The following is a 15,590-nucleotide window of genomic DNA, read 5'->3' on the forward strand; positions in this document are numbered from 1 at the left end:
ATGTTTTCCGTCTGCACAAATCAAGAGCAGCCAAAAATGAGAGTTAGGAAATGATTTAAGAAATCCCGCTAGGGCTCATCATTCAAAGAGTATCTTAGAGCTATTCACAAGGTGAGGTCTCTCTTTTAGTTTGTTCTTTCAGAATTAAAAGATCAAGCAAGGCTTACAGATTTCGGTTACCAATTTCATTTCAACTGTGCCTGGGTACCATCGTAACATAAACTGGTGCCTTATAAAAGCTGCTAATTACTACGTTATAGGCAGATGCTTGCACAAATAGTGGGAATTGTGACCTGCAGGTTACTCACAGGACTATGAAGCAATTGCGTGAATGGATTGAGTTATCGTACTTGGGTACATACCTTTGACTTGCAGATTGCAAAAGATGCTCTGGTTCGAGCATATTCACCCTCCAAGATATTTTATAAATGGCGAAGTTTGACCAGAAGATTACGCATAGATTTCTGCACTTATATTTTACCAAAATAAACTGAGGACTTACGGGGCACGCAGATTCATGCAGCTGCTGCCTTCACCCCATAAAGCGGCCTCAACGTGCAATCCAGACTATTTATGAACAATGATGTAAGCTGCTCAAACTTTACTGTGACATTTCCACTTGTAAATTTCTAAGAAGGTAGAATTTGTAAAACTAATGTATGTGTAGAGGAATGCACAGGGGCATATGTAGGCTTATTGCAACTTACCCCGCTTCACCCACATGAACCTACCCTTCCTGATTTTGTTGTATATGAATTTAGGACCCTAGTGTAATTTTCCCAATTCATGCCCATATATAGATATAAATCACCCTATCCTTATATAGGCATAGAAATCATAATCATATTTAGACTTAGCCTATGCAGTCCAAATAAGGCATGGCTACTTCCACTAGTTCCGAAAATCCACAACGATTTCTTGGAAAAACCCGCCTTAAGCAGTCAGGGACTTCCCCTTGCTTGAATATTGATTTATCCAAGAACTCATGGAGTTTTCAAAGAACTGAGTCTTTGATGACGTTATTATGTCCAACCTTACGTCAAACTAGGCACCTGCAAGGTATAAATATGCCCGCACTTGCCCAGGCAAACACACGGTGGTTTGGAGCAGTTTGACTATCTACCTACACGACACAGCTCACCGAAGCAAGTGCCGAAGGAAGCCGACCCTCCAGCAGATGCACTGAGAAAGACGCTGTCTTTTCTCTTGCAGAGAAATCCAGCTCCAGTGTTTCCAAGCTACCCTTGCGGGTTGTTGGGAAATCGAGTCCTGGGAGAGAGATACCAGATCTCCTTCATTCTAAAACAAAGGTACGGAGCTGATTAGACCCTTAGAGAATTCTTGGATAGATTCTTGGCAAAGAATACTGAAACTAAGCTACACCTCACTTACTTCTTCCCTTGTACTAGACCTAGGTTAGGTACACCGGGGTAGGCGTATGTTAGAAGCACCAGTTGAGTACTTTTAGTCTTTATCTATTAATGTATGTATTCTATGTATTTTATGAATTAGAAACCATATCATGCTTTTACAGTATTATTTTATAATACTCTTCGTACTGTACGCATTGTACTTTGCATCCAGTATTACGATTGTAGCAGTTCATTTCTCCTGCATGAGACAGAAGACTGTTCAATAAATACTTTTTATTGAAAACGCCTGTCTCTCTATTTCTCTGCACCTCTGGTGAAACTAAGCATGCACAATTGACTGAGTGAGATAACTATCTATTGTTTCTGCGACTCTAGAGTTCCATTTCTTATTCTTGGGAAACAAAGTTGTCACGTTTATGCGGTTGTCAGAAACTAATCCCTTCTTGTTTATTCGAGAAAGTTTCTAGTGACCTCTGAGCTAGCTGGCACTCACAAATAAGTCTAGTATATTTGATAAAGACCTAGTCGACCTCAGTCCTACTTCTAATCTATAGGATATATTATTCCAATGTGCAGAGCCTATTGGGAATATAGGAACTACACTACATGGCGCTCAACGTTTGGTAAGGCGATAATTTTACGCTAGATACTAGAGTAACTCAGTCGTGCTTTTCACACAGACCCCTTTTTCCCGTAAAATACTCCAATAGACGTCTGGAGTGGGTTAAAGGATATAATATTCGCCATAACTGAGTAGGACGAAAATCCTATGTATTAGTTTTTGGTTTGTTCAACGTTGAATGATACAGTGTTCCAAAATATTGTGCACCTAATCTTTGTTTCCTTGAAACTTGCCCTGCAAACTTTCATTAAACAATGTCGGTTAACGGCGACAACAACGCAACCGGTGGAGCTGCAGTAAATGCAAACCAACCGGGTTTAGACGTTACAGGGTTTATTGAAAACGACGATGATGCTATAATCATCCCGGAAAACTTAAGGAAAACTATAGCTATAAAACATATAGTAAATGGAGTATCATCGAGAGGTGGTAAAGTAATATTTGTTATAGAGGCACATGAATATTGGCAGACAGAGGTATTCTATTCATGGATTATCTTTCCACAAGCAAATCCAACAACACATGTGTTCCACTTCTATAAGATAGAGGAACATCCAGCGGAATACGTTCCTTTCGAGGACGTTGAAATTCCTGTAACTTACCAAGAGCATCAGCTCTGGTTTAAAGGCACCCTACAACATCAAAATCACATTACCAGGCTCGGTCCACTAGGTAGACCAGGAGCAAAGTGGCCGGTACTAGCCAGCTATACACCACATCCTGACATTGAACAAATGACAGGTCCAGAACTGTTAGCTCAGATAAAACAGCTAATTAAAATACATAGACAGTTGGTTCAATATGTAATGCAGACTTAAACAGTCCAACCTGCTTTAAGAATTCTACAGTAATTATAAGTAACAAGGACCCCCTGAAGATTGGATCAAGCTCCTGGGTCAGGGTAAATAGACTATTGAAAATAACATACCCAGGCAAGCAACCTAGATAAACAATGTGATGAGACCCAGACAACTGAAAATGACATGAAACAGCAAAATAGTATCTGTTTTAGAAAATTCTTAACGTTTTAATAATCATCATATACATATGAATAAAAAAGTTTTACAAACAAAATATTTATACATAATAAAAGTACATTGCATAGACAACAAATTATATAAAAAAATATTTAAAAATGGTGCAAATGAGGTAATGACGAATTATTCTCTACGCGTTTCGACAACAAGTGTCTACGTCAGGAAATTACCATCAAGGGGCTTTTAAAACAATCTACAATGAAGATAAACATTATAAGAAACATGTTTCAAATTATAATTTTTTGACATTTCAGTAAATATGGTTATCTGGGAACAACATTCACATTGCTAGGGAGGATATATTAAAACCGTTGCTGTGTACCTACGAACTGCTATATTTATAAGGTAAGGTGGAAGCGAAGGAAAAAAGAGAGGATAAAACAGAGAAAGAAGAATACGGAGATTTCAGACTGAAACGTGTGTGGCATAATAAAGTCTCTGAGCAAAATAGATGGAAAAGGTGTTGTGCCACGATCATTTGGCATATATCTAGGTTAATAAGGATGTTCCACCTAGTAATTCGTGAAGGACTATTGTTAGGAGAACCTGATATAAATATGTCACCTATTACTAGGATATATGGTCGATAAATGGCCATTGTGCGGTTACAGCACACTAATTTCTGGTCTTATACTAATATTTTTAATTACAGAAAAATACCTGTATATGGTTATATATTGCGCTGTGATTTGCACATGATGTAAAGAAATACTAGCTCACCTGACATAGGCATAGACGCTGGTACTGTAGAACAATCACTGATATGTGTTGTCTAGTGGGTAGTGGCCCCTGTATTATAGAATGTTCTGTGGTAGCACAGGTCCTGCAGGGGGTGGTATTCTAATATGACATGATAATAAAGGAAAAACAGAGAGTATAATGAAATTACCGCATTGAAAAATTAACAGGGGCCTGCACTTTGATTAGCTATACTAAAGTGTTCCCTTTACTGGTATCAATAAACTTTACCTAACTGGAGAACACGCCGTGAAGCGTTCTTCTGATTATAAAAACGATCTCCTTGCAGGTAGTATAGCTGGGATGTGAAGTGACTAAATGTGAAAAGACCTTTTGACCAGGCAAACGAAATCTGTTACTTGGGGTCCGAATGTCTGTATACATAGGAGAGATACAAGAGTGTATCTATAAGTAGTATGCCTGAAAGGCTAAGGATTCTGAGATGTATCTCCCTTGAATAAACTACATACCTATGGTAAGAATGATGCTCCAGTATTTAGACGATATGGGACCTCTGGTATTTTGATTCCAAATGATTGTGCACTGCTAAAATAAAAAAGTGCATATGGAATGACAGTTTTACGGGACTGGTTAGATTCCTATCTCTATATTTGTGCTTATAATGAAAATGATGGCGTACCTGAGTGGATTCACTTTCGAATGCAGTCAGACTTGGCTTATTAATAAACGCAGTGTTGCCGCATGTCGGGGATCTGGCTGCTGTTATATGAAGCTGTAGCGGTAAAATAAAAGAATACGTCTTATCCAACTGTCTACTTGTAATTTAAACTACGGATCTAATTACGAAGGACTGTTGAGATTCCTATCTGTGTCTGCGCACTGCTAATTATTTGGAAGGCATACCTGAATGAGCTCGAGTTCTGGTGCATTAAAGACTCGGCTAGTGAATAAAGGCGAGGTGTCAGCTTGCCAAGGATGTGGTTGCTGTCATACGAAGCTAAAGGTTACGAAGAAAAACAATAACCATCTGGTTAGAAAATGCGCTTGCTTTTTAAATTAAGGGATCTAGTTTCCTACAATTTGGTATGGAGGATCCTTACCCAAGTAAGGCAAGTATTGCCTTTCGTCGTCTCTCGAGTCTGCTGGTCGGAAAAAAAATGTAGTCAGAAGGGGCGTCCAAACGAATTTCTATTTATGTGGGCGTAAATTAGGCTTGAATGAGAGTGATACGCTGATAATGGTATCCACCTGGGGTGGTGGATGATTGTTGAAGCCGATAGGGTAACATTGGTAACAGGTGAATAACCTGTGGGACCGATTTCAGCAAGATGAGGAAAGGAATGAGTGGTATTACTTATATGGGAGCTGGTGGCGCACGCTGTTTGTGCAGCCAAGAATCTGAACAAGCAGCACATCTCCGGGTTCGAGACTACCTCCTACGATATAAAACTTCAATATCTGAGAGAAGTCTCTAAATTGTGCTGTTTATTAATTCCTATTTTTATTCTAAAGAAGAGGTGTTCTCAGAAGAATATTTTAATTCTTTTTTAATCAGAACCATTAATGAGTAGATGGGTATATGTATGGGTTAAAGCCATCTGGATAAGTCGTTTACATGCCAGGGGCTAATGGTGCTCTAAGTTCAATGAATTGGCCTCTACAATTGTATGGCCAATTAATTTCACTATGTTTTTTCATTTGGCTAAATGTAAATGCTGAAATCAGTGTATAATTACAGTTTGTCCTTAATTTTTATCGTCTCACTATATGGAAGGATCATGGGCATGTTACCATATTTGTGGACAAACTATTCAAATTGGTAACCTTAAGCAGTCCAAGTCTTACAAAGACGCAAATGATAGCACTGGAGGGAGCTGGATATGGAGGTTGCTCTGAAAAATCTTGATGGGTTATCTGGACGGGTGGTGGAGGGGTGGCCCAAGTCTGGCTACTAGGTGTGCATGGTGCAAGCACAATATATAGGCTAATAAGAATTCTACAGCACACCCCTCACCAGGGGAATACAAACAAAATTACATCACAGACTATACAATCAGTCATTGGTAAATTGCCCGCAAAAAGGGAACAAATTCCGTTCTGGTTAGCCCAAAAAATTACTCAAATAGAGGCAGTATTTCCCGATAGTACACCTCATGAAAAACACAGAATTCTGACAATCTGTTTACCAATGGAGATCGCACCACACGTGGAGGGCTGTGACACTTGGGTTACAGTCTTTGCTTTTATCTACACAAAAACACATGGTGTTCCGTCTATGGCGGTAATACCAGACGTCCTAAGACAGATTCAAAATGAATACGGACAAGAACCTGCCTTAAATCTTGGTATGAAGTTACTAAAAGATTTCAAACAGGTCTCGGCTATACTATTAGCTAACATCAAAGGTGAAGCAACATCCGTGGCAATCCGTCAAAAACTAAAAGAAACTGATATAACAGAGCAACCATATGAACTTGCAAGAATTATTGAAAAATCCTATGAAGAACTAGGTAGAGATAGTTTGGGTGGGAAACCAGTAAAACCCCAACTAACTGAAAATCCTGAAAAAGTTTTTATTAAAAATAATCTCACTACTCCTAAAGAGAAGTGGGAAAACACTAAACAGACACTTCCTAAAGAGAAGCGTTCTCAGTCCAGAGAAAGGTCTCCTCAACAGGAGCCCTCTGAAAAAAGATATAACCTCAAAAATAGGGATAATTTGAGAAAACCTGATAGATATCAAGATACTGATACACGTTCCTCTCGTACCTTTCAGACTTCCACGCAGAAATCTGAAAGAAGAGGACGATGAGAGCAAAAGGAAGAACGCGTGAAGTCCAAAGACGAACAGCATGTTCCAAAAAATAAGAAAACTCAATCCACCAAGAAGAAGGTAGCAAGTGTAAAGATCAGACATGCCGAGGATCTTGAGGACACAACTCAAGAACAAGGAGTGGGGCCAGACAATGCTAGACAGTGCAGCAGAGGTCACCGTAGCTCACAAGACCCTGAAGGATCATCTGGAGACAGTGGACTTGAATGAATGCATTCAAGTTGAAACTGCCGACACCAGGGTTAGTGTACCACATAAGTTATATGAACTAACACTCTGGATGGAGGGGGACATGACTAGGAAAATGAAGGCACTCTTTAGGGAGAAGCTACCTAAGGGTTATGACATTCTTCTAGCTGAACAAGACTGGCCACCTTAATTTGTCAGGGAGTGCCCACATGGCAAAGAGATAATTATGCCAGCCTTCTCAAATCACATTCCAATTCATAAAAAATACACATATGCCAGAAAATGGGCAGTAGACCAGGCTTCAGCATTATACAAAAATCACGTAGGATCGGATGAGGACACTCCTCATCATAAAATCCAGTTAAAAAAATCAACCTACTGCACAAAGGCAGTATCCAGTTAAGCAAGAAGCTAAAAAACAGGTTAGGGAGATCTTAAATCAACTTGAATAACAAGGGGTGATTGAAACATGCACCTCATCCATGAACAATCCTTTGTTTCCTGCCTCCAAACCAGACAATACATATTGTCTAGTTTTGGATTACTGACACTTAAACTCTTGTTGCAAAACTTTAGCAGTATAAAATGCACTCAGTGCAGCACTCATGAATAACATCGTGCGGAAAAAATATAAAACCACATTAGATATTTCCAACGGTTTCTTCTGTCAATACATTGCACCAGAAAGCAGGAACTTGACCGCTTTCTCAATAATAGGGACACAGCGACAATTTTGCCGTCTCCTCCAGGGATTCAAGAATAGTCCTGGGGCATTATTTATGAAGGCCTTGCGCCGCCGGTGCGTCACTTTTAACATGGGAAAAAGTGACGCATCTGTGGCTTTCATAAATGAGGCCCCAGGTGTATTCTCAGCCAGAGTAACAGAGTTACTACAAACTTATGATGATGAGGCATTATCTTATGTCGATGACATCTATCTTACAGACGGTGATTTGGACGTGCACTTGAAAAGAGTGAACACCATAATGCTTGGGTTCGCTTCTGAAGGGTATAAATTCAATTTTAAGAAATCACGAATTGCCCCCCTCAAAGTCCGATCCTTAGGATACGAGTTATCAAGTGAAGGCAAAAGCCTGGCAGGCAACTTTCTAGAGAAATGTGCACTGCCTCAACCTCCAAAAACGCTGAAAAACTTACAGTCAATTTTAGGTTTCCTGAATTTTGGAAGAACTTATGTTCTAAATTACGCAGAAAGGGTTAAACCTCTCTACAAACTAATAAAACCTGATTTCAAATCAACAAATTGGACTAAAAAATGCACAGAAATTTTGTGTTCAGTGCAAACTGACATGTTAGCAAAAACACAGTTACAGAGACATGCGACAACATGCGCAATCTTGTAATCTGAATCATCCCAGGGAGATGCGGATTCCCATACCTAACTTTTAATGAAGGTGAAAAGGTACCAATAGCTTACAAATCACACTTGTACACACAAGATGAAATGAAATTCACTTCTACAGATAAAATTCTGACAGCGGTTCAAACTGCAGTAGCAAAAGAGAGAGCTCTCGCGCAGGGTAAACGCATAATGATCGTTACACCTGTACCTGCCTTAGAGGCAGTAACAAAAGCGAGCATTCCAAATGGTAAAGCTTTACATCCGAGATGGATACAATGGGTTAATTCTCTTGCTGCAACAGACGTTGAATACGCTTTTGACCCCTACTTGAAAACACAAGAATTTCTACAATACGAACACGTATGTCCTCTGCCAACCGAGATTCTGCCTCTAGAACATTACAGATGTTTAATTTATACAGACGGATCAGCACAGCCCGCAATTGGGGGTTAACAAGAATATAGTGCTGCGTGCGCGATTGTTAAAGGTCGCTGGCGCAAATGTAAATTTAGACCTATGGTCATTAAAACTCAATCACTCGGAGACTGTACAGCTCAGTGAGCTGAACTACAGGCTTTCAAGATGGCGCTTGAAAATACCGATCGCGAATTCCCCACACTCATAGTGTGCGATGTGTATTACTGCGTCCAGTCTTACAATGAATATCTGCAGAACTGGGTTCAAAACAGTTTCAAAGATGCAAAAGGTGGCACAATTAAGCATAAATTGCTTTGGGAACACGTAGTTCTATTACAAAAAGAACTACAAAAGAATCACGTGATTCATACACTGAGTCATCAGCGTGATGGCGTTCACGTTGCAGGGAATTCATTGACTGATGAAGCCGCAAAGGCAGCTGTGCAAACGGCTTCCGTAGCTGCAATCACTCGTTCAAAAACAAAAATAGACGGTGCAACAATGCTAGCAGTAAATGCCTCAATGAAAGGCAGCTATGTAGTGTTACCTCTAAATTATCCACTCGGATATACATACATAATTGATGCAAACTCCGTTCCTTTTGCTCGAATCCCTGGAGGGGGGGATAGAGTAATTCCAAACAGGAACCAGAGAGGTGCTTTGGTTCACAAAGCACATATGGGAGAGGGTCTGACACATCAAGGGATCTTAAAATCTTTAATATAATTAGAAGAGATGTACTGGTGGCCGGGAATGAGCGCCAAAGTTTATAAATTCGGAATTAACTGTGATACCTGTTATGGAGATCATAGCTTTGAAAGCCACCAGGTACCTGACTACAGTGTAGCCAGCCCAGTACAGACACCACTGTTAGACAGCATTAGACTTTCTACATGCAGACGTCACCATGGACGGATGTGGTCCCGCAACTATTAGGACAAGATTCCTCTGGATGTGGCCTCAGCGCTCGGTTGAGGCCCGAACTGTTATCAAAGATTTGCGAGTCTTTATCAGCACATACACAATCGGCACGCTGCATTCTGACCAGGGTCCTGCGTTTAGCTCTCAAGCTTACAAAGAGGCCATGGCCAGCTTGGGCGTTGCATTGCGATACTCAAGTCCATTCCATCCTGAGGGAAATGCGGTAGTGGAAAGAAAAAACGTGACATAAAGCAATCTATAACAGCTAGGGTATTAGGTTCGGGTGACGGGTGGGTCAAACATCTAATAAATGTCCAACGTAGTTTTAATATTCTGCCAAGAAATTCCCTGGGTGGAATCACTCCATATGAATTACTATTTGGTACTAGAATGCTCATCCAACATCTTGATTGTCAAACTTCAGTGGTGGAACAAAAACCCTTTGATATCAAAGACTGTTTGGCTGTTTTACAAGACTTAAATGAAACAAGAAGTAGTCTGAGCAACACAACACAAAAGCCAACGACCACTGAAGAGAAACCACCTGTCACAGCAAGGCCTGTCTGGATTCCAAAGATTGGAGATCTAGTCAGAAATAAGATAGCGGATAAGAAGTAATTTGGGCCTTCTTACAGAAAACCAGTACCTGTACTAGCAATCCACGGATCAAGAACAGTGTTACTGCCGCCCCTTGCTGGAAGGAAAGAGAACAGGTCCGTATCAATCGACCTGGTAAAACCACACTATGTGGCCGATAATAAGTAGTAGACCCAGTGGACTCCCGAGATGTAGCAGATGACCAAATCTTGCTACAATCCAAGATGTTCAAACTGAAAGACTCATCACCTATGATAAGCCTGCAGTAAGAAAAGAAGGGCTATGCAACAAAGCAATGGAACTTGTACCTCTTGAACCCCAAATACCAGTTTGTCAAGAAACACCTGTCTACAATGATAGAGCCCCTGACTATACTAATATGACAAAGGAAGAAACAACTCCAGCGATTCCGAAAAATCCGGATGCAATCCCAACAATTGACAGAACTGCCTCTGGCTATTTCATCAAATTTGGTACATTTTCTGAGGATCCCAGTGAATCTGAAACTACACCAGCAAATAAAACTTTCAAAGAAAAAATAACAAAACTCTTTCATCAACTTGAAAAAATATATCTGATTTCACCATGGGTTGAATTTTGGATTGCGTTAGGTGTACTTTTTCTCCTACTTTGGCTCATTCTTGTTTTAAGTTTGGGAAAGAGGATAGATGGAAAATACAGTACAATGGACACAGCAAGTAAGAACATCAACTTGCTCCTGAAACCTCACAAATCATCTCATCTTGAACGAAGAGACCTGTCATCAGTGAACATCACAGCCATTCCTATACCTGGTGGTATAGCATGAGACACGACTGTTTATGACAATTATGGCCCCGTGGAGCTATTGAAGATTCTACACCAGTTTAAGGGTTCTTTGAGTGAATTTGTTTCACCCAGCACATTTTCTGATGATTGGGACTTTGAAACTGTTAATAATATGATGACAGATTTAGAAATGTCAGCTAAATTCACAAAACATGAATACTTAGAAGGTTCATCAGATTATGAACAAATGTATTGTTCTAATCATTATGGTCACCATTATTTGCACAAATCTGCCAACCCTAGAAATGTTTTTACTTATAATCAATGGGAACATTGTCCAACGCTGCCAAAGGGTAGCTCAAATACATTTAATAAAAAGTTTCCATACTTTTCAGGTTTTAATGTCCCAAATCCTGAAACGTTTTATTTAAAAAATGTGAATAAGACAGGAATGAAAAACATACTGACTGATACTAAACACATTTATTCTGTGAACTTTTATGCTCATCTGACTACATTAGGTTTTAACTTTTGGAAAGACAACATTGAGACAAAAACTGTCTGGGGCACAAAAGACTGGCAGGTGCAAGATTTAAAAGCCTTATTCAGAGCCTGATTTATCCCAGAACAAATAATGTTTTTAAATGACACTGTTCAACAAGCATCTTGTCTTGGCTTAGCTAAGATAAAAGATTTAAACAAACCGCCCATACCTAAAGCCACACCTGACAGTAATGGCACTGCAGATGAGGAGGTAGACGTAAAACAGATTTTACAACAGAACAGAACTAATCCTGATTGGAAAAAATGGTTAATCTGGCCCACAGACACGAATAACTGTCAATATAGATTCCTGAACAAAACACAAGGGTTCACAGTAACTAGGCCAGATCCAAGATATTCCCAGAGACAACATCCAGGGATAGTTACAACATACAGTGTAGGAAAACTATGCCTTGAGTGGAAAAAGAAATCCACACTTCCAGAAATTAAACAACACTTAACTTTACTTAAAGACGGCATTGATTTACGAGATTTCTTACTTGGACCTCGTAAACCACGTCAAAAACGTTTCATATACGCCGGTGTATATACTCTGCTTACAATGAAGCATGGAAAGTCATGCAAATGGAAACTGCAGAAAGAATACGAGAAGTTGATTGTATTAATTTAGAGAAAGCTCTCTCTGTAGTGGACAATGGGTTAACGACTCTGTCCTCCAGAATTTATTCTTTGGACAGCATTGTATCATCTGCCATTGACATTATAGAACAGGACTTGCTAATGTTACAACATGGCCAGTCTCAACTACTTTCTATAATGCTGCTAGGCTGAACATTACAAAATCTCTGTTCAGGCTGCGTGGCATGGCGTCTAATCAACACCACGTCATTGTTTACTGTCTTTAACCTTATAGCTGAACAAATCTCTTTGGCAGAAAGAGGAGCAGACTATACGGTAGTGAGCATCGAAAAACTGGAAAGATTAGAATTAACTGTTTCTGAGAAACCAGTCGTGGAATGGATAATACATGGCACCATCACGATACCAGTGACGATTTTCCAGTTTCAGTATTGCTTAAGACACATACCAGCGGGCCTGTATGAAAGGTTGGGTAAAGAGTACATTAAGTCAACCTGGAATTTACCATACACACACAAATGTTGGAGCGGGGGAAAGGAGGTATTTCTTAGTGGAAAAACTTGTAAGAACTCGCTAAGCAGTACACTTTTATGTCAAGGTATTAATTTACATGGAGCCTGTAAGGGTTCTTCAAATAACCTTTCTTTCCACCTGCACGGTTCTCCAGCAACAGTGATAGACCCAGTTTTTAGGCAGCTATCCAATGGTAGCTACATAATGTTGAGTGTTCACAGCTGTTGTGGAATGATGCCAGGTATAGCCTATCTCGTTAGTGTGTCAGCCAGGGTCACTTGTGGTATGCAAGTATTGTTTCCTAAAACGAAGACAGATGGGGAGTCTCTGTTATGGCCTTCACTGAATATCTCTTCTATATGAATAGATACTTTAAGCAGAATGAAAGCAAAAAACTGTGCCACTGACCTCGTCCAGAGAAACATATGATCTTCAAGTTGCAAGGACTTCTGCGGAGATACATGCCCTATTATCAACAAATTGTCCAATACATTTCGCAGAAATGTTAGGTCGTATCTTAAACATGTCTGATACGAGTGGTACTGTACATGTATTTATGACAGTTTTTTCGGGACTGTTAGCACCCTTTCAAGCAGTCCTAGGCATTTTTCCAAATTTCGTGCACTCTGTGTTCGGCGGCCTGCCTCTTCTTTTGGGACTCGTTGCAGGAATTATATTTTTGTTCCTTCTGCTCCGATATGGCAAGTCCAGTCACCAGCGATACCCAGACTACCATGGGTACTGTGACAGAATTACACAGATTCTTGGCTTGGCTCATTTAAGAGATCTGAACACCACATGGTTTCTCTCATTCAGACCAATCTGGCAAGCATCTTACCTGTTCTACGATGCCTGCTTTGCGGAGAAGAATGCGTGTTGGACGTTTGTCTTACACTTCCATCAGCACTGCCAACGGATGTTGAGGCTTTGCTAGGTCCGGTAACGGCTCATGCATCGTGTTGCCCCCAACGGCTGCCAATCCTGATGACGGCATTCATGGAGATCTCACCAGCAACTACAGCCAATGGTGAGGTGCGTGGAACAACAGGCACACAGGTACCATCTGCTGTGAACATTGCTAATGCGGATGACGCTTTTGGCGATGCTTCTCATCTGTGCAGAATTGATCTACTTAATGAAGTAGTTCCACTTTCACATTCTGTGGTAGACGATTTCTTTGCCAGCCTAGACGATTTGATGTTTTCTCCTGACACCGAGAATAACTTTTGAAATCTGCACACAGCGTTCCATGAACTCTAAATTTGGCCTTCACTTTTCATAACAATCCTTCCAAAGCTTTGGAACTCTTTTTTTCTATGGCTAATTTTGACTTTTTCCCAAAAACTTAAACATTTTTTGTTTTTTGGCACAAATAATCTGCTTAAAGTAGAACTATTCTTAGAGAACATGAATTCTTTAAATACTTTCTAGAGACAATATTTGACCTTGTCCTCAAAACCAAAACAGTATATTATCTCTGCTATGGAATGGTCTCAACCTTTTATTCTGTAACTTAGAGCCATTTCATAAATGTCATTACATGATTCATATAATTCATGTTTTAAATGACGCCTATTGCTTTTAAATGCGCACTGTACAAATGCTCATTTTTCGTGTGCAAACTTTTCAAATGCATTGTGTGTATTTTATGTGGGATTGTAAACACATGCTTTAGATATGTTTTAGTGCTTATAATTTAGTAATGTTAAACATAATAAAGTGGAGTGGGTGTTGTATATGAATTTAGGACCCTAGTGTAATTTTCCCGATTCATGCCCATATATAGGTATAAATCACCCTATCCTTATATAGGCATAGAAATCATAACCATATTTAGACTTAGCCTATGCAGTCCAAATACGGCATGGCTACTTCCACTAGTTCCAAAAATCCACAACGATTTCTTGGAAAAACCCGCCTTCGGCAGTCAGGGACTTCCCCTTGCTTGAATATTGATTTATCCAAGAACTCATGGAGTTTTCAAAGAACTGAGTCTTTGATGACGTTATTATGTCCAACCTTACGTCAAACTAGGCACCTTCAAGGTATAAATATGCCCATACTTTCCCAGGCAAACACACGGTGGTTTGGAGCAGTTTGACTATCTACCTACACAACACAGCTCGCCGAAGCAAGTGCCGAAGGAAGCCGACCCTCCAGCAGACACACTGAGAAAGACGCTGTCTTTTCTCTTGCCGAGAAATCCAGCTCCAGCGTTTCCAAGCTACCCTTGAGGGTTGTTGAGAAATCGAGTCCTGAGAGAGAGATACCAGACCTCCTTCATTCTAAAACCGAGGTACAGAGCTAATTAGACCCTTAGGGAATTCTTGGATAGATTCTTGGCAAAGAATACTGAAACTAAGCTACACCTCACTTACTTCTTCCCTTGTACTAGACCTAGGTTAGGTACACCGGGGTAGGCGTATTTTAGAAGCACCAGTTGAGTACTTTTAGTTTTTATTTATTAATGTATGCATTCTATGTATTTTATGGCTTAGAAACCATATCGTGCTTTTACAGTATCATTTTATAATTCTCTTCGTACTGTACGCATTCAACTTTGCAACCAGTATTACGATTGTAGTAGTTCATTTCTCCTGCATGAGACAGAAGACTGTTCAATAAAGTTGTCATATTTATGCGGTTGTCAGAAACTAATCATTTCTTGTTTATTCAAGAATGTTTCTATTGATCTCTGAGCCGGCTGGCACTCACAATTAAGTATAGTATATTCGATAGAGACCTAGTCGACCTCAGTCCTATGTCTAATCTATAGGATACATTATTCCAATGCGGAGAGCCTTTTGGGAATATAGGAACTACACTACAATTTCACTCCATTTCTGTTGCTATCGAATTTGTGGGTAACCAGAGTTCTTGTTTCCATTATGAACACATATCTAATTAGATTCAGAGCCCTGCTAAAGTTTGAGACTTCAGTAAAATGTGTAATTCATCCAAGTATTTAGCTGCACAACCTTCTTGGAAATTTGCATTTAGTACAATACAACATATAAAAGAGATCCACATTGCCATCAATGTAAAATGGTGGTTGTTAGACCTGGCATCTTTGGCGTGGTTTCTCCCTATCTTTTTGCCCCTACTTCCTGTATTT

The sequence above is a fragment of the Lissotriton helveticus genome, chromosome 2_1, assembly GCF_964261635.1.
Source record: "Lissotriton helveticus chromosome 2_1, aLisHel1.1, whole genome shotgun sequence".
Lineage (NCBI taxonomy): Eukaryota > Metazoa > Chordata > Amphibia > Caudata > Salamandridae > Lissotriton > Lissotriton helveticus.